Here is a 20,145-nt window from a genome sequence, read left to right as displayed (position 1 = left end):
CATCACAAGGAAAACGACTCGAGTGACTAGAATGATTAAATTAAATTCGTTAAGCTTCCATGGGGAAACTCTAATTTTAAATATCTGTGACTTCTAAAACAATACAAAATGTAAAGATCTCCGCGCATGACACTGACTTTTCATAAAGTAGGACTTCCGTGGAGTGTACTAACTTTTGCGACACTAACTAGGATAGTACCTTTAACAAAGCAGCGTCGATTCCTTCACTCACGGATGAGAATTTGAGTTAGTGCGCTGTCGGTAATGACCTAGACGTAGACAAAACAGCTTGCCTTTGCGAAACACTCCACTGTCTGATAAATGCTTTACACTAGTTCTAGTCTGAGCAGAGGAAATTAAAATGTAAGTATTCACGAAAGAATTACGTATTTACGAATTTCGACAAATTTTAGTGTCTCAGAAGGCAATAATCAGCTGTAAGAATTCGTGTAAGTGGGGATGAACGTAATCCGTCGCAACTGATAACACATGTGTATTGTAAGGCTACTCTAATAAACAGATATTTTTTTAAAAAGTGTTCAAAGAAAAAGGAGCAACCGAATATAAAATGGTAACATTTCATTCTCCAGGTGGAAGTAGTAGCCTTAAAATGGGATCTCGACATTTTATTCATATGAGGCTGCGTTAAAGGAAATTTAATGGGGTGAGGGCGGATACTCGTTCATTCGAAGAAATACTGCGAATTTTGCTGCAGGCAGTACCTCGCAAGACTCGTAAATCTTTAAGTAAGCTTGTATTTATGTACCACCAACAGCTACTACCAGTTTCAACCAAAATTATCGTCATTAGGCTACAAAAATTTTTTACTGTTGTCTGCATGATATCACTCTTACTGAGGCGTCAGTAAAAATAAATTTATTAAATGTCATCTCTAACGCAAGACGCCAGTATGTAATAGTATTTTGGCTAGAGTTTACAGCGTTGCTCCCGCCCCTTAATCCTCCCTCCGTCGACGCCTCCACCCACCCCTCTCCCTGTAAATCGTAGCTTGTGCTGACAGACCTGTAGCTTAGCTCGATGTCTACGCTACCGGTACGTTGAAAGGAGGCAAATTTATCGTGAACAGGCAAGGCTATCGAATGTCAGAGCAAAATGGGGGTTGTGGTAACAAACATTTAAGGTGACCCAATATTGAAAGTAGACAAATTTAATGCGAACAGGCAAGGCCGTCGAATGTGAGTGCAAAGGAGGGGTTGTGGTAACAAACGTTTGAGGTAACCCAATGTTTAGATTCGTGTTATATTTAACGTACGATTCTTTACGTAAGCTGAAACTGCAGGGGAAATTCACAAAAGCTTCTCCGACGAGTTTTTCGGTGCATATATCCTACATAAACTACGAATAATGCTTTATTTTTACTGACACTTAAGTAACATGACAGCGATTTTTTTTCGGCGTGATGATGATAGTTTCGAAACTGTTAGCAAATAAAGGTTTATTTTATGAGAAATTCTTGGTGGTTCGTAAAAATGAGAGTTTCATTAGAAATGCAGCATGTTTCGCTCATCGCTGATTACTGACACTCAGGTTACATCACTAAACACACGTGTCGGACACCCAAGAACAAGTACTAGGAAATTCGGTCTTTGAAATCTCCGACAGCTCTTACACTGACTGTCGAGTTCAGACTACAAAGGATAACTGATTCACTACGATGGGTCATTAGTAACACGGCTTTTTCAGTGACGAATATCGATTTGAGTGAGCACAACTCAGACTAAGCGAACACTTATCATAATCGTCACTTTGGCAACGACAATGGAAGCTGAAGGTACGAGGTGACGGAGGGTTTGTTTACACCCTTGGCGGTCCGGAAGCACTGCTGTGGGGACAGCGAGCAGGCCAAGCCAGAGCAGCGCTCGAAGCGGGACTTGCCGGTGCTGGCGGCGCGGCTTCAGAGTGCTGTACGGTGCGGCCAGGACGCTGCGCTGCGGCGGTCGCGTGGGCGGCAGTGGGTGGCGGCAGGCGGTAGCGATGACGCGTGGCGCCCGTGTGTGTGTATGTGTGTGAGCGCGCGCGCTCGCGGTCGACACGGGACGGGACGAGCTCCCGCGGCGGACTGAGGCGGGCCGGCCGGCCGCGCAGACACCGGAGACCGGCAGCTGCCGCCAGCGCCCCCGCGGTAGCGCCGCGTAAACACGGCGCCAGTCGCCGGCAGCCGGCAGCCAGCAGGCGGCTCATGGTCAATGCCTCTCTCCGGGACACGGAAGCCTCCGCGGGTCAACAGCGCGATCTGCTGCCGGCAGCTTCGCGCCGAGGCAGTCGGAACTACTAGTCCAGTCAAACTGAAGCCTTCGATACCGCTTCGGCAACGTACGACCAGATTGGCACCATTTAGCTTAACTTAGGCTTCGGGCTTCGCCATATATGCCACAGCGAGTCCTGATTAACTGAGGCCTTCGATATCGCTTCGCCAACTCACAACCAGACTGGCGCCTCTCGGCGTAACCTAAGCCTCGGGCTGCGCTACAGATGCTACTGCGAGCCCTGATTAACTGAAGCCTCGGGTATCGCTTGGCCAGCTCACAACCAGGCAGGCACCTTTCGGAGTTACCTAGGCCTCGCGCTACGATACAGGTGCTACTGTTAGTCCTGATTACCTAAAGCCTTCGAAACCGCTTCGCCAGCCTAGTGAGTAAGGACGACTGTTTACCGTAACCATATTCCACGGCTGAGGTCCTTACGCTAAACATTTGAGTCACTTGCGTGCTGAAGACGACTAAAATTTTTCTCCAGAGAGCCACACGTACATCAGTGCAGCACATTGTTCCTCTGCATAAATGCTGCGATGCTGTCATTCCGAACATATTGTGAAGTAAACAGTGGCAAATGAGTACACAGATAACGATCACTTGTTCAGTTAGCCATGTACTACATCACATTCGAAATTAGGTCGTAATCTTTAAAACATTGAGCTTTCGCTTGAGCGAGCTTTTCAATGAGGTGCATCTGTCCTAGCTTGCGACAATCCTACATGCAGTGCAACGACTCTGGTTTGCATGAGAGTACACCAAGGTCAAGACGAGACACTAATCCTCATTTGTATTGCACATTTGTAAGGCGGCAGAATAAATGATCATAACAACTTTACAAGTAGCAACGAGAAGATGAAGATGATACCTAACGTAATTCTGGGCTAATGAGAACATTTGCCTATCAGTATGTAATGCAAAAAGGAATGACCGTCAACTGATGGTAATTAACACACTGTTCCTATACAATGCATGACTTTGAACAGAAGGTTCAACAAGCAGCGCTAGTCGTTTTTCGTTTGGGAAGCCAGGCAGACAACAGCTTAGTGAAGGTGCGCTGTAGGGGTTGCGATGGAAACCACTTAAAGGGGTGGCAGGAGGAAGGTCAGTGACCCCGGCCAGGTGATTCAGGCTGGAGGACCGCGTGTAGCGGCATATCTGCACATGGGACAGAGAAAAAGCCTTAGAAACCTGCGTTTCGGAATTCCAATGGGGTGCGAACAAAGAAACAGTGACACATTTCGTCCAGTAAGTGCGACACACAGAAAGGTCAATGAACTTTAGGCTTCTAGAATGGGCACAAAACGTCTGATTGGCGGAAACACACTACGAAGGAGAAAAACACTGAAGTTTCGATGCAGTTTGATATTAGAGACATTGTGATTGGTCGAGAGAGTTTCTACAAAATAAGAAAAACCCTCTTCTTGGTCCCCAGCTCACAACCAGACCGGCACATTTCAACTTAACCTAAGCCTCGGGTACGCTACAGGCGCTGCGTCGAGTCCTGATTAACTGAAGCCTTCAACATCTCTTCGCAAACTCAGACTGGCTCCATTCGAAATCACCTAGGGCTCGGGCTATGGCGCAGGTGCCTCTGCAAATCCCGATTAAGTGAAGCCTTCGATATCGCTTTGTCAACTCACAAAAAGAGTGGCACCTAGGCTTTGGGCTACGCTACAGGCGCCAATCCTGATTGACTGAAGCCTTCTGATATCGCTTCGGCAGCTCACAACCACACTGGCACTTCTCACATAACCTAAGCCTCGGGCTACGATAAGCACGTCGCTGCGATTCCTGACTAACTGAAGCCTTCGATACCGCCTCGCCAGCTCACAAACAGACTGTCTCCTCTCAACGTTACCTAGGTCTCGGGTTGCGTTGCAGGAGGCACTGGGAGTCCGGATTAACTGATGCCTTCGATACTGCATTGCCAGCTCACAACCAGAATTGCACCTTTACGCGTAACCTAGGCTTCGGGCAACGCTGAAGGCGCAACAGACGGCACTGCGAGTTTGGACTAACTGAAGCCTTCGCTCCTGCTTCCCCAACACACAGTCAGAGTGGCACCTTTCCGACTGCAGACACCATTCACCTGAGGTTCCAAATAGGAGAAAGGAAAAAAAAACTGGCTTAACTACCCTCAGCAGTAAAGCAAGAGCACTACAACTGTTCACCATTTGCCTTCTCGACTATTATGCATCTATTCATTCTAGATTGCGTACTATGAGGCTGTTACTCAGAGATCATGGCTGGAACTCATGGTGTGCTTTGGATGGTAGTCTGTATGATCCGTTAAACCAAACTGTACGACTTACTTATTTGTATAATCCGAACAGATTAGTGCCTCTCACAGATCAGACATACAAAACTTTTTTGCATCCCAGTTTATTTATTTGTGCACAATTTGTGTGAATGTCTTTAATGTCGTGTGTGTCCGCCCCCGTTAGCTGAGTGTTCAGTGCGGCAGAATGCCTCGCCTAGGGGCCCGGGTTTTGATTCCCGGTGGGGGCAGGATATTTTCTCCGCTCAGGGACTGGGTGTTGTGTTGTCCTCATCATCATTTCATCCCTATATCCGACGCGTAAGTCACCCAGTGTGGCGGCGAATGCAATAAGTTCTTGCCCTCGGCGGCCGAAATTTGCCGAATGGGGGACTCCCGGTCCACAATGCTGTACGCTCATTTCAATTTCAATATTGTATGTTTTCTTTATGTATTTCGTTTGATACTAACGATTTTGTAGATTGTTATTTGACATATTTGCAGCATAACACGAGTAATGAGCGCTTGATATACTGAAAAAATTGCAAACATTATTAAGGAAAGAAGAACAGCTTTCTAAGGCTATATCCGAAAGATGTGTCACAACAGTGAAAAATGAATGTTCACTTATTTCTTTGAAAAAGTTAAAAATTATAACTTGTGATGCAAAATACTGGATGGGACAGTGGCGACCTTCGAATTACTCCACAAGATAATGAGGAGCAACTGTTAGTCAGCAAAAAAAATCGCAAAAGAGATACATCCAGAAATGCCGAGAGAAATGTGGAAAAGAAGAAAGACGAAAAATTTGAAATAGATGTAGTGCGTCTTAGTAAAAAGAAGAAGAATGGCAGTAACTGAAATACAACCTTACTTTCAAATAAAATTTGCATATACACCACATTCGATGATAGACGAATTCAAGAATAATTCTCCAGCTAGGGTCATTGGTAAATGAGAATAATCTGGTGGGAAACGAGGATATTTGTCGTAATAGAGTGAAGTGTGCATTCGAATACAAGAAAAGACATTATTGTTGTTTTGGGAGATTATTAACTTAGTTCCGAAGTTGATAATGTCATTCAGTTCTCTGATATTATGAGGTAGGCACTCCGATGTTGGGGTCCTCTACTGCAACAGACTTATAAGTGTCGACTTTGTGACGAAGTCAGGCTGAAAAGATTTTGCTGTGGTGAGAATGCTTCTGAAATACGGTTCAGATAAGAAAGGAGAGAGCGAGGAGGGATTTGAAGGACCGTATACGTTAATTTGTAAAGCAGACAGAGTGAATGAAGATCTCTGCCCTTTACTGCACTTAGCCAATACAGCTGTGCGCGTAATGATGAAATATGATCACACCGACGAACGTCACGGATATATCGTACGCAGGCTTTCATCAAAAGCTCCAGCTCCGGACTGCAGAACAGTATCGCTGTAATCACCTAATGGTATACCAGCGTTTGTGCAAATATCTTTTTCAGTTCCAAAGACAGAGTGGTTTTTAAGTTTTTATAGGGCGTGAGGGACGCTGATGCCTTCCTGGAAGATGTAGCTATGTTTTCAGTTAAATATAATGCAGTGAAGCCCCATTAATTCACACTAATTGGATTGGGTCCAGCTCAAGTTACTGAATGTCTGAATTACAGGAATGTTTTCTAAAACAGTTATCTCAAATAGTAATTAGGAATATAACACACACTACATGTAGTGATTAAATAAAAAATAGATGAACTGTAATCTTTTGTGAAAAACTGTATAGCACATTTAATTCAAAAGCCACTAATGCGACTGAATAACAGTAATTAACAATAGAAAACACAAAAGTTAAAATGCTGAATCAGATGGTACATTAAAGTAGCGTTATATATATGGTTCAAATGGCTCTGAGCACTATGGGACTCAACTGCTGAGGTCATTAGTCCCCCAGAACTTAGAACTAGTTAAACCTAACTAAACTAAGGACATCACAAACATCCATGCCCGAGGCAGGATTCGAACCTGAGACCGTAGCGGTCTTGCGGTTCCAGACTGCAGCGCCTTTAACCGCACGGCCACTTCGCATTATATATATTCTGTACGTATAAATTAGTGTATGTTTTCAAAAATGAAAGTCTGCATTGTACTAGAAACTTTTATTCTACCTTTACTGTGGAATGATACTTCTTTACCAGTTACATGATACTGTCCTATATCTGTAATATGATCCATAGCAGCCAAAATAGCACCACTACCTGGTGCTATGGCAAAATTTTCGTCCCTAATATACGTATCTTAATATCGTAACAAGTTTACTTAGCAATGTCAAAGTCTGTCCTAATACTTTGGCAGCGGATGCACGGGCTTAGATTTTACTACGCTGTCTCATTTTATCTATTAAATTCAACTATTTGTATTCACGTGTAATATTCGTCTTGGTTACTCTATTGTACTGTACTACATTTTAATACGCTTTGAAGCAAATATGGAGATGTAACTTAACACAAGTGATCACGTGGTATGTAGCAAGTGATATGAGCCTTATTGTGTGCTTGTGACCAACAATGATACATACGTTAGTCTTATGGAGCAAATATGAAGGGAATGGGAAGAGAAAGGGTGCGTTTAGCATATTACAATAAATGAAATTGGTGTGAATGATGTCCCGCACAGTAAGGGGCCTTTTCACTTCGTACTGAAAAGCACTCTGAACTATAACGAATTCAGAATTAGTGAAGATGTACTGCTACTGCCACTAGACTCCTCGTTGAGGATTAGAAATTGATGTGTAACCCATTTAGCATTATATACTACAGAAAGTTTACTCTAATTGAGTGAATAACAGGGACCCAATGAGCTGTAGTTAGTTTGAGCTTTCGCCGTACATTCTGCACCCTTATTTGTAGTGCGCAGAGGTCGCCATCCACGTGCTCGATTGCTCTATACAAGTTACCTGGCTCACTTTAGCTTCCTCTTCTTCTTTAGCGTTCAACCTGAGGTTAGTTTGCAGCAATACGCCATTCCACCCCTCACATATTCTTATGCAGTCATCGACCAAGAATGATGAGCTATTGAAAATACTTTATCAGTCGAAACCAAATTAGCCATTGACATATTTAAGCGAATACTTGACAGCCACAAATAAAAGTGTTAAACGAAATGTGGCTGCCGCTGCTATTCGCCATCGACACGAACTACCTGCAGTTGGAAGATACTGATATACCACAGCATTTAATGAATGTACTTGTTCTAAATGTGACCTTCACTTGCATTGTTTTATTGTGTTCAATATGATCACCACTTCCATCGGCTGCCAATGTGACACACAACTATAGGCTGATGAAAAAGTGATGACCGGAATCTTATGGGGAAATGATAAACATACGACAGTCCCTGAAAGTGGTTTCCATTACGTGGTTCTCACAATTTGATACGACGTTGTATATTCTTAAACACATACCGTTTGTTGAGGACTCGGAAAAACACTTCGTTTAATTTCTCTTTGAAGTTCAGAAATGGTGTGAGTGTGCGTTTTCTAAGCAGCGCCATTTAGGTATTTTCAGAAGAAAAAAAAAAGTCACACTGGGATAAATCTGGGTATGGAAGGGGCCACAAGTGACTGGAAACCACTGTTCCAAGAAAGTAAAGATATTGCTGGCTGTATGCGCCGCAGCATCTGCTGAAATCAGCAGTACCGTAGAAACAACTGCTGATTAGACAACCATTTGATGTCATTTGTCCGATAACTTGATCCGTTGAGACATCCAGCCTCAAGCTGGAATACATTCTGATTTGTCTGTCAGCGTCCAGAGATATTAGAGTGAGGCTGAAACTCACGAAATGTTGAAATTGGTGTGCGGTGATAATGATGTATGTTTACAAGTGGTATGAGCGATTTAAAAGTGGAAACGAGTCGGTAGAAGATGAACAACGTTCGAGGCGTCTATTTGCCTCAAAAACAGAAGAAAACGTGCAAATAGTGGCAAAAATTGTTCTTTCAAACCGGCGAATAACCATTAGAGATCTTACTGAAGAACTTAGCATCTCGTACGGTTCCGTGCAAAGCATTTCAACCAATAATTGTAAAATGAAACGATTGAGTGCAAAATTCGTTCTCAGACCTTTGAGTGATGAACAGAAGGAAACCCATGTGTCAGTTTGCACGGACTTGAAGGATCGTCTTCATTCAGATCCGCATTTCATATCCAAAACTGTAAATGGAGATGACACTTGGTCTATGGGTATGACCCTAAGACGGAAGTTCAGAGTTCACAATGGAAAAAGCAGGGAATCTCCTCGTCCTAAAAGGCACTCTGTCGAAAACGAATATCAGAGTCATGATTGTTGTTTTTTTTCGATATTGAAGCCATAGGTCGATCAGCGTTCTTTAAAAGGGGAAAACTGTAGATGCCGAATTTTACAAGGGTGTACTGCAACGTTTGCGAAACCATGTACGCAGAAAGAGACCAGAAAAATGGGCCAATAGCTTCCTTTTTCATCACGACAACGCACCTCCATTTTTATTCGCGAGTTTTTGGACGGAAATGTGATCCTATCTGTCCGTATCCACCTTGCCAGATTTAGCACCCTGTGACCCTTGGTTCTTCCCAAAAATTTGAACCATGCTTAGAGGAAAACATTTTGACACCATTCCTGACACTGGACACTGAGAGGGCCAAGAGAGAGCAACTGAACACCCTTTCAAAAGAATCCTTCCAGAAATACTTGCAGTCATGGATTCAACGCTGGGATAAGTTCGTTGCTAGCCAAGGGTAGTACTTTAAAGGAGAGTAAATCAAATTCCGTGTAAACTTATTACTTCGTGTCTAATGAAATTATTCACCCTATTTTTTATCACACTTCTTAAATTTTTGCAAGACCTGCCAGTAACACTTATTGTTCACTGTACGTGGAAGAGTATGTTAAAGGTTCGCCTGTATGACATTTCAGACCAAACAAACAGTTTTTAAACAAGCAGAGAGTACTAAAGACGCTGATTTAGATTTTTCTGTGTGATTTCTGTGTATTCACGTACCCATCCATGTGGACCCTTTCCTCGTGAATCTTGTTGTAGAGTTTACCCCATCTGGAACATGACATGAACCACAGACAGCTACTCGTTTTTCATTGTACTCAGCTGACCAGAAACGTACCGACGTGGTCTTGTGCCTCTAGAAGAAGTGCCAAAGTGACGTCCCCGCCCCCCCCCTCCCCCTTACCTATACCCACACCTGTAAATTTACCATACTGCAACGCAAGCAAATGTTAGAATTTAGTGGGATAAGTTTACTAATGAAAAATTATCACTTAAATGAAATATACTTACGAAAATTATTGCAAACAACTAATTATATGTATCGTTGTAGTGAATCAATCACAAATTCCTTTACATTTCTGAAAAAACATCTATATATCACTGTTTAAGTCAGCTTCTATACTTCGACAGTTAGTTAGTTACATGTTCCATAGAGCATTTAAACGATTATTTTGTCGAAAAGATGTGGAGAGAGTCATTTTACAGGGTACGTACATGATTACTGTTAACATTAATAAACACAATTTTTAGTCCTAGTTATGCAACCTCATTTGAAAACAGATTTGCTTTTTGCTTTGCGACCTTTCATATATTTTATGCTATTAGCCAAATCACCAAAGATTTTAATTGTTGAAAACAACACTTTTCTGAGTCACTGACAGCTTTAATAATGGGTAATAAAGGTTAATTTTTTCCTCTAGGGATGTAGATATGAACATAACCATTCTTCTAAAATTGTGATTGATTATTTAGGACGAGTTTAATTAGCAAACAGAAGTAATGAGAAAGTGCAGTCAAAACGCCTGATTCTTTGAAAGGTACGCACACGACGACTGCTGGTGAACATCACATATTAATCATACTGCTCGCTTTTGTGCAATTAATATTTTCTTTCTAAGTGATGAGTTACCCCAGAAAATTATTCCATAAGACATTACATATGCAAAATATGTCAGGACTTGCAGTAGTTTGTTGCGTAGACTAGCATTATACGAAGAGAAAAAGGATGATTCCATCCTATTTACTGACTCCTGCTCATATACTACAATAGTTGCAGGTATGAATCTATTTAAAACTTCCCAGCAGATTAAACCTTTATGCCGGACCAGGACCTGACATTGGGACCTTTACCTTTCGCGGGCAAGTGGTCTACCAGCTGAGCTACCCAAACACGACTCACGACCCGTCCTCACAACGTTACTTCCGCCAGTACCTCACTTCCTACCTTCAAAACTTCTGGGACTTACTTCGTGGCTTCTCCGCTGTCAAGTTTGAACCATAGCTAGGAGATGAGATACTGTCGGAAGTAAATCTGTGAAGCCAGATCATTAGTCGTGCTTGGGTAGCTCAATTAGCAGATCACTTGCCCACAAAGGCAAATATCACAGTTCCGAGACCTGCTCCGACACACAGTTTTAATCTGCCAGGAAGTTTTACATCAACGCACACTCTGCTGCAGAGTGAAATTTCATTATGACTGTTGGTTGTATGGTGCTCAATATAATGTGCTTTTTAGTGATTTAGGGAGAGTCCATTCTCTGAGAATCATTTCACAATTCTTTGAAAAACATTATCCATGTCTCCTGTGTCTTTCTGTCTAGTGGAATTTTTCTCAAACATTTGTCGTCTGCAAAAAGTACCAATTTTGCTTATTGACTGTTAAGTGGAAGGACATTCACACAGATAAGGAATAGGAGTGAATCCAAAATAGAAGCTTGTGGAACTTCCTCTGTGGTTTATACTCAATCAACAAAATGTTCTCTCTTCTCAGCATTGTTTCAGTTGTTCAGAGTAAGTTTTTGCATTTTTTTGTTACGAGATGTTAGTCAGACCACTTGTGTGAAAAACCACCAGTTCTATGAAACAGAGTGTAATGGGATCTACACAATCAAATGCCTGGAAAATACTACAAAATGTGCCATTTGGTGAAATTTATATTATTTGAGGCTTGTAATACTTGTTGAGTGAATGAATAAATAGCATTTTTAGTCGAACAGCCCTTCTGGAGTCCAAACTGTGATATGCTAAGTAAAGTGTTTGTACTTAAATCTGAAATTACTCTTGGGTACATTAATTTTTCGAATATTTTGGGAAGAAAGATCTCTGTAAGGAGATGTGACGATAATTATTTAAGTCCTTCTTGTCAGCTTTCTTATGAAAAGGTGTAACAGTAGCATTTTTATCTGTTTGGAAAAATTCCCTTTGCCAGTGACGTATTACATATCACTATGGACATTATTTCTCACATTAGAACAACTTTTCATAATTCTATTGGAAATCCTATGAAGAATAGCTGAATTGCTTTTATTTGCTTCTCATAAATTATTAATAGTCCTTTATAATAAAAAAAATTGAGAAAATATCCCTTTCCAGAAAGTGTATTTTTATTGTAGTTTGCATTTTCTTGCTTTGAGCGAAGTTTGCTCTGTCGTATCGGAAAGATAGAAGAATTTGACAACTAACTAAGAACCGAAATATTATCAATCGGCCACAGAAGGCTTATTCTTGAATTAGTTTTTCTTCGCACAGCAGATAGTAGCAAGAGGAATTTGGGACCAGCAAAAATAGATTGCTGTCAGGAGGGGCAAGTAAATTACGTATCCCTTCCACATTTTTAGTTTGCTTCCTCCATCGTCGCGTCTCGCTCCAGTTTTCGTTCGACACAAACAGGCAAAAACTGGAGGCTTTCGGTCGAATGAGCTGTGTAACTGAATGCGCGATAGATCTCGCATTTGCCTGCCTTGACAGAAGTTGTGGAAAATCGTCTTTCGTAGACCGACAAGTCCTACGAGAGCAGAGCCTCGTGAGCTTTTTTTAAAGTCTTGGCTCGATGTACCAGCTGTATTCACGTAGAAACGGAATATTCGCCGAATACATGAGACATCGGTAGTCAACGTCCTCCTGCTGAGGGCATTAAACCGCACGAAATTCACCGTAGGATGTCAGAAATTTACGATGAAGGCACTTTGGCTGCTTGTCAGCAACGACACTGTGCACAGTAAATTTACTATACGCATCCATAACGCGGGAGTGAGACGGCGAGTTGACAAATGGCTGGAGATGACGACACAGCCATATCGCGGGAATTGTGCCACTGCTACTGCAACTGGCGTAGCCCTAGGGAAATTTCGAAGCCAACGGTACGTTACTCGTCTAAATTCAGGGCTAGAGATCTCGTGTACCGTACTCTGGTTACTCTACTGAAGCAACTATGTTTACGAGGTTTCTTTTAAAATAAGCTTCATTTGCTGCGACGTCGGAGTCATTTGGTTTCTGCGGAGGTGCTGTTTCTAAATCACTCGGTAAGAGTTCTTGCAGGATGAAAGCTTGGCTTGGCGCCACTGCTGGTTTCACTTTCATCTAAGGCACTTTCCTCGTCGCTATTAGCTCATCTCGGTACGCAATTTCTGCTGCGTGAAAGTGTTGTCTTCAGCTGACAATTCCCCTCCGGATTGACTGATCTACGTTCTTGAGGGGTTCGTCACCATCCTAGCGTGTTATTAATCTTCAAAGTTGTGCTTCACATTCTTCAGAAAGCGCCTGACAGAGCGGAGGAATGTATCTCCTCAGTATGTGGACAAGGTAGTACGTTCATGTCCTGATAGTGAAACTACACTGGTGTCCAAAATTAAAGCAACAAACGGAAATTTTGCAAGGTTGCGTTTATTTTGCCACAAACCAATATAAATAAGTATAAATATGTGAAACTAAAGTAGAAACATTGTAATGAATACAAAACGTAATCAACTGCAACATGCATAACGGTAGACAAGAATATTCTTCGTTTTCTTTACAACTTAACGAGTTTGCACACACTTTTTGACAACTGGTTATTGTGCACAATATAGGGCGTGACCACCTCTGGCTCCAATGCAGGCCTGACAACGACGGGACATACTGTGAATGATGTCATAAATATCTTCCCATTCTTCCTGAGAGCTACTCACAGTGGGTGCTGACGTGATGCAACCCATATCCCTCGTGCATCCCAGACAAGCATGGGATTAAAATCGGGAGAGCGAGCAGGCCACGTCATGTGTGCAATATCTTCCGTTTCCAAAAAACGATCAACCACCTACGCTCTATGTGGTCCACAATTATCGTCCATCAATATAAAGTCTGGGCCAAAAGAACATGACAACAATCGTGCATGATATCTCCTCACGGTACCTGACAGCAGTTAAATGTTGCTGATTCACCCATACACCTTCATCAAGAGGTGTTCGAGTGGTCAACACGATCGCTGCCCATGATCCTCCTCGGTATCCGACTCTTTCCAGAACGTCTGGGTCCCGACATCGTGTTCCAAGTGCCCTCCAGATGCGAATCCGTCGAGAAACACCCTCCACACCAAATCGGGACTCTTCTGTGAAAAGAAGATTGGTGCACTGTTCGACCGTCCAGGTGGCATGTTGGGGGGAGGGGAGAATGGGAGGGGGAAGCTCTACACATTCCCTTCTATGAAGGGGACAGCAGATCTCCAATAATAAAAGCTACTCTGATGAAGCCTCCTGTACACAGGTTAGGTGCCATTTGCAGTGCAATACTAAGGCGGTACCGTCTTGCTCTTACAGGCAAATAACGGTCCACTCCTTCTGATTTCACACGTGGCCCTGTCCTGGTTTACAGGATACTGTTTCGGTCTGTATCAACTGTCGCCTCATCTGAGAAACAACAGAACGACACACATTAAGCCATCAGGCCACATCAATTCGCGACTCTCTTGCTTCCATTCTTCCTATGGTTCTCCAGAGCAGAGAGGCTGTAAGCGTCTTCTCTGAGCCATAATGCACCGTCCGTGACTGTGTACATAGCGATTGTGGGTGTGGGATAGTCCTGCTAACACTACACCGCTTGATAAGTAATCTGACGTTATTGTTGGCGTGGTTGTCCGTTGATCAGAATGGCATCTTCCGTGCGCAACGGGATCGTAACGACTTCTGTTGACAGTTTGTATGATTATATCGTGAATCAGACACAGAACGGAGAAATAGCAGTTTCTTACTTTAATTTTGGACACCAGTGTATGTATTTTCACATCAAAACATTTATTCCTCATTGAAACCCACACTTTGGTCACTGCACTATGCTGTGAGATCTTGTGTGTATAATCTGTTTAGAATACTTCACCAGTTTTTTCCCCTTACTTTTTTTGAGAAAAATACTTTCTGTACATAGCTAGCAGACAATGCGTCCTCATCACGTGATCACCACCTCATTGGTGGGCACCAATGGAGCTTGTGTTTCGAGCTCTGAGTCGTTTCAACTTGACTAATTCTGCTGGAATTATATGTATATGTTTTCAGTATGGGAGGTTTTGTCGACATCTTTCGAAAAACGTCTAACTTGTTTGGAAGTAAATTAAACGTATGACAAGATAAATGCGTTATCCGGTTCATAAACTCGTCCCCGGGATATTTGGGAATCTCTAACGGCAGGGATTCAGAACTTTTCTTGTAACAAAATTGGTCAGTGCGGCAACGGAACGACTACACCCCAGCTACTGTGAGAAGTGAACGCCATATTGAAATAATAATTAATTATAAGTTGGTAAAATATGATAAATTAAGCGTTTGGTGTCAGTATAATCCTTCAAACTTGATATTACATTGCAGAACGCTACTACAGAACATATATCTGAACAATCAGATAGCAGCAGTGTCTGCGCCTATCGTCAACTGAATAGTTCTGAAGACTTCCCTGCGCATCTCTCCGAACACCGAATTGATGCAGTTCTTCACGCTATCCTGTACATAAATACTGCAGGCTAGGAGAGATCAGAAATTAGCTCTGTACACCTACTTAAAATTTCCGGCGGGTCCTATGATGCCATCTTTGAACTCGGAGACTCGCAAACCATTTAAATGAAAATCCGTCACTTGTCGGGTACATGTGGATTATTCCAGCTTAGGGCGATTAGACGAGCAAGCGAATATAGGCGAGGCCCCTCTGCATTGACGCTACATACACAACCGTTGGGCATAACTGATCGTTCAGCAGTGAATATTGTTGTGTTTATACACACGTTTGTAGTGTAATTGTACACATATGTATGTATACATTTGTGTGTGTAACTTTTTAGGTGGCTGCTATAAATTTATTTTAATATTTAACCCTAGAAAATTAGGTTGGAAATGTTACATTGACACTAAAACATTGTAAAGTTTACTACTCCACATTTTAATCAAATGAAGTCATTATTTGTAGGATATGCATTAGTTAATTACAATTATTATATTTGTAATGGTATGTTACACTCCAAACTAGATACAAAATCTCCTGCAATCGTAAATTTTATGGTGGTTTAGTAATCTAGACCTAATCTCTATCCAGAGAATGTCTTCATAGTTTTGTTGAAATACACATTTTCAACAAGTTACCGAGTCTGTAATGGCAGTGCAAGATAACAACACACTGAGATGAAGTGTAATCTCTAATCGGTTATTAATTATTAAAATAAATTTACAACAGCTTTCGGAAAAGTTGCATGACTGCATTACGAGCTCCACAATTCACTATTACCCCATGAACACAAATTTCCGTGACCGAAGGAATACACAAATAACGCGCTATTTGGTGGCGGAGACGTAACAGTGACGTTGCTCTGTGCTCAGTTTTCGTCTCACGGTGCACCTACGCTTTTTCGTGGTGGAGGTGGAATGAACGAGAATACGACAACTTTGTTTCGTCTGGAGCGTGGACTATAGCCTCGAACTTGCTCCAGACATCGTCTTCGTACATTCGCATCTAAGTGACTGCTTTGAAGTTTACAATTACGTGTCTACCAGGGAGTTCGTCGAACCACTCTCCCATTGTTTCCCTACCGTTGCACTGTCCAAAAGCGCGGAAAAAACGAAGACTTAAATATTTCCATGTGAGTTCTCATTCCCTGTATTTTATTGCAATGTTGATTTCTCCCTATGTAGTTGGTGGCCAACAAAATATTTTCGCATTCCGAGGGAAAAGCTGGAGATTGAAATTGCGTGAAAAGATGTCTCTACAACGAAAAACACCTTTGTTTTAAAGCTTGTCACCCCAATTCGCTTATCATATCCGTGCCACTCTCTCCCCTGTTTCGCGATAATACAAAAAGAGCAGCCCTTCTTTGAATTCTTTCGATGTTCTCCGTCATCTCATCTGGTAAGGATCCCATACCGCACAGCAATACTGTAGCGGAGGACGGACAAACGTAGTGTAGGCAGTCCCTTTGGTAGACCAATCGCATCTTCTAAACGTTTTGTCAATATGACACAGTCATTGGTTTTTCTTCCCCACAACATTATCTATGTTTTCGCTCCATTTCAAACAGTTCGTTATTGTAATTCCTAAGTATTTACCTGAATTGAGAGCCTTTAGATTTGTGTTATCATGTAACAGAAATTTAATGGTTTTCTTTTTCTCTAGTGATCTCACACCTTTCATTGCTTAGGGTCAATTTCCACTTTTCGCGGCAAACTAATATCTTTTTGGACGGAAAATGACAACATCATCTGCAAATAATCTAAGATGACTGCTCAGGTTGTCTCCTAAATCGTTTACATAGGTCAGGAAGAGCAGAGGACCTTCCTTGGGGAACGCGAGAGCCGTGCGGGTTTGCCCAGCGCTCTGAGGCGCCTTGTCACGGTCCGCGCGACTCCCCCGTCGGAGGTTCGAGTCCTCCCTCGGGCATGGGTGTGTGCGTCGTCCTTAGTGTAAGTTAGTTTAACTTATATTAAGTAGTGTAAACTTAGGGACCGATGACCTCAGCATTTAGGTCCCATTAGAACTTACTATAAATTTCCATTGGAACGCGAGATATCATTTCCGTTTCACTTGATGACTTTCTTTTAGTTACTACGTACTGTGATCTTTCTGACAGGAAGTCACGAATATCATCGTTCAACTCAGACAATACTCCATCGATAACCAATCTGAACACAAACCGCTTGTGAGCGACGGCATCAAAAGCCTTTTGAATATCTAGATATATGTAATCAGTTTGTTATCCCCCGTTGATAGCACTCATTACGTCGTGAGAATAAAGAACAAGTTGCGTTTCACTCGTTTTCCTTGAGGTAATTCACAGTGTTAGAGTACAGAATATGTATAACCCGCCAGGTTAGCCGAGAGCGCTAATGCGCCGCTTCCTGGACTCGGGTAGGCGCGCCGGCCCTGGATCGAATCCGTCTGGCGGATTAACGACGAGGGCCGATGTGCCGGACAGCCTGGATGTGGTTTTATGCGGTTTTCCACATCCCCCTAGGTGAATACCGGGCTGGTCCCCACGTCCCGCCTCAGTTACACGACTCTCAGACATCTGAACACGTTCACACTATTCTATGGGTTACACTAGACGCAGACAGCTTTGGTACACTGATTCTGTCCCAGGGGGTGGCGGCAGGAAGGGCATCAAGCCACCCCTTCACATTAACATTGCCAAATCCGTACCTAACCACGCCGACCCTGTGAAACCGTGGGGTAAAGGCATAAGCCAAAGAAAGGAGAAGAGCACAGTATACGTTTCAAAATCCTATTGCAAATCGACGTCAATGATTTGAGTCTGTAATTCATTGGATTACTCCTACACCATTTCGTGAGTGTTTATGTGACCTGTGCAGCTTTCCATCCTCCTTTAATGAAATATAGCTGCAGTTCTGTACACTACATCACATAATTTTCGACTTACGCCCTTCACAGTTTCACAGAATACAGGTTCGTTAGAGGCCATCTGATTTCAATAGTCGGTCTTTTCTCCCCTGTCAATTTTACTTCATAAGAGCAAGATGCGTACTAAGTCACAACTAGGCTTACAGCACAGCAAGTACTGAAAGCTTCAGTAAGAGTGTAGGAAGTGACGGCAGCCCCATTGTTGCCCGTCGTATCATACTCTTGGAACTTCAGCGGGAAGGAAGGAAGCCAATATAACACTGACTTGATTTCTAATGTACGCATCCTTCAACTTTAGACGCATACTCGCTCCGTTTGTAATCTCTAAACCTGCATACGTTTGAACTCGTTTTTAACGGATACACTTCCTTTCACTACCAAATCGATGACTCATTGATACCTCAGAAAATGCCTTATCAAACGATCCCATCTTTTAGTCAAGCGGTGGCATAAATTTCTTTTCTCTGCAGTTACGAGGTCTATCATTACTAGATCTATCCATCTAACAGTAAGCATTCTTCTGTAACTCCACATTTCAAAAGCTTCTATTTCATTTCTGTCCACAATAATTAAATTTATATTCGATGATAACAAATTTCTCTTTTTCAGAAATGCTTTTCTTGCTATTGCCAGTTTGTATTTAACATCCTCTGTGCTTCGACCATCTAATAGGACAGCAAAAAGTTAATGTTGGTTCTAAATATCCTTTGGCTTGCGGAGTAAGTATTTAGGTGTAGATGTGTCACTATGTCTTGGTCTGTGATACACACCGTGATCCATAGAGGTATCCTTTCTATACAAAACGTAGCTCTCTATGTTTCACTGCTTAGATAGTGAAACAAATGTGAAGATAGACGTAGTTTATAAGTAGATAATCTACAGGGCGGGGCAAATAAAATTGGCCTGTACGAGTGACTACGACTGGATGCGGATGTAGTTTGTAATTAACAGAGGAAGAAAAGAGCTACAATTACTTCAACACTATGGAGCAACTGCCCCTACAGCCGGCCGAACCTTGGAGCACATTTACAGAATCTTCATGTCTGACAGAGTTGCTAGCAGAGGCGTGTCTGGCTGTGGCACTAGCTGGCCATCCAGGTCACGTGATCTGTCAGAGTTCGATTACTTTGTGTGGGGAGCCCTCATAGTCGTCATGAACTGCAGCAGAACATTTCGGATGAGACTGTGGGCTCCAAAAGTGCCAAGAGATGAGCAGTGGTCATTTTCAACATCTACTGTAGTCAAGTTAGTAGTGTACTTCCTCTCATTCGGTGTGTTGTTTGTACCCTGGAACTCTGCTCTTTGGGCCACTGTTATTTGCGCCAACCTATACATATAAATAAATAGGCGTTGTGGCCCAAACTTTTTCGATGCATAACAAGCATTCATGCACCTACAACGTCGGGGAATCATTACCTCTTTTCTGAAAGTATTGAGATTTTACTTACTGTTTAATTGACATTAACTGCAGCTGCCACTAATCGGTACGCATATGACAGAATGCGCTATCTGATATGTTCTCAAAAGCCGCGCATAAAGATGAGATTTTCCTTCGGCTCATACCTCGTGTTGTATCGGTGACACAACAGTATGATCAAGTATTTTGGGTCGCCCTTGGGCTAGGGACCATTTGCATACCCAACAGGAGAATGTGGTGGCTCGATGTATGATTATGACACACTTCCTCCTGTTTAGGCAAGTGGTCTATAGTGAGCCTGATGGGACTTATGGACACATATGGAAACACCATTAGTTCATAAAGAGGTTTCTGGAACCACAAAAAGTCTTTTGTACAATTTGTTTCCTACCAGAACCAAGCCTCGGATTCCAAGACGGCCTTATGCAGACGGCGATGCACAGTAATGGTTAAATTTTTACCATATATTTATAAAATACCGAGTTACAGATTCAAAGTTTCATGTAAACCATGCACGCAAAATCCGGTGTGAGGCGGA

The sequence above is a fragment of the Schistocerca nitens genome, chromosome 2 (genome assembly GCF_023898315.1).
Source record: "Schistocerca nitens isolate TAMUIC-IGC-003100 chromosome 2, iqSchNite1.1, whole genome shotgun sequence".
NCBI lineage: Eukaryota > Metazoa > Arthropoda > Insecta > Orthoptera > Acrididae > Schistocerca > Schistocerca nitens.
This window is presented reverse-complemented; position numbering follows the sequence as displayed.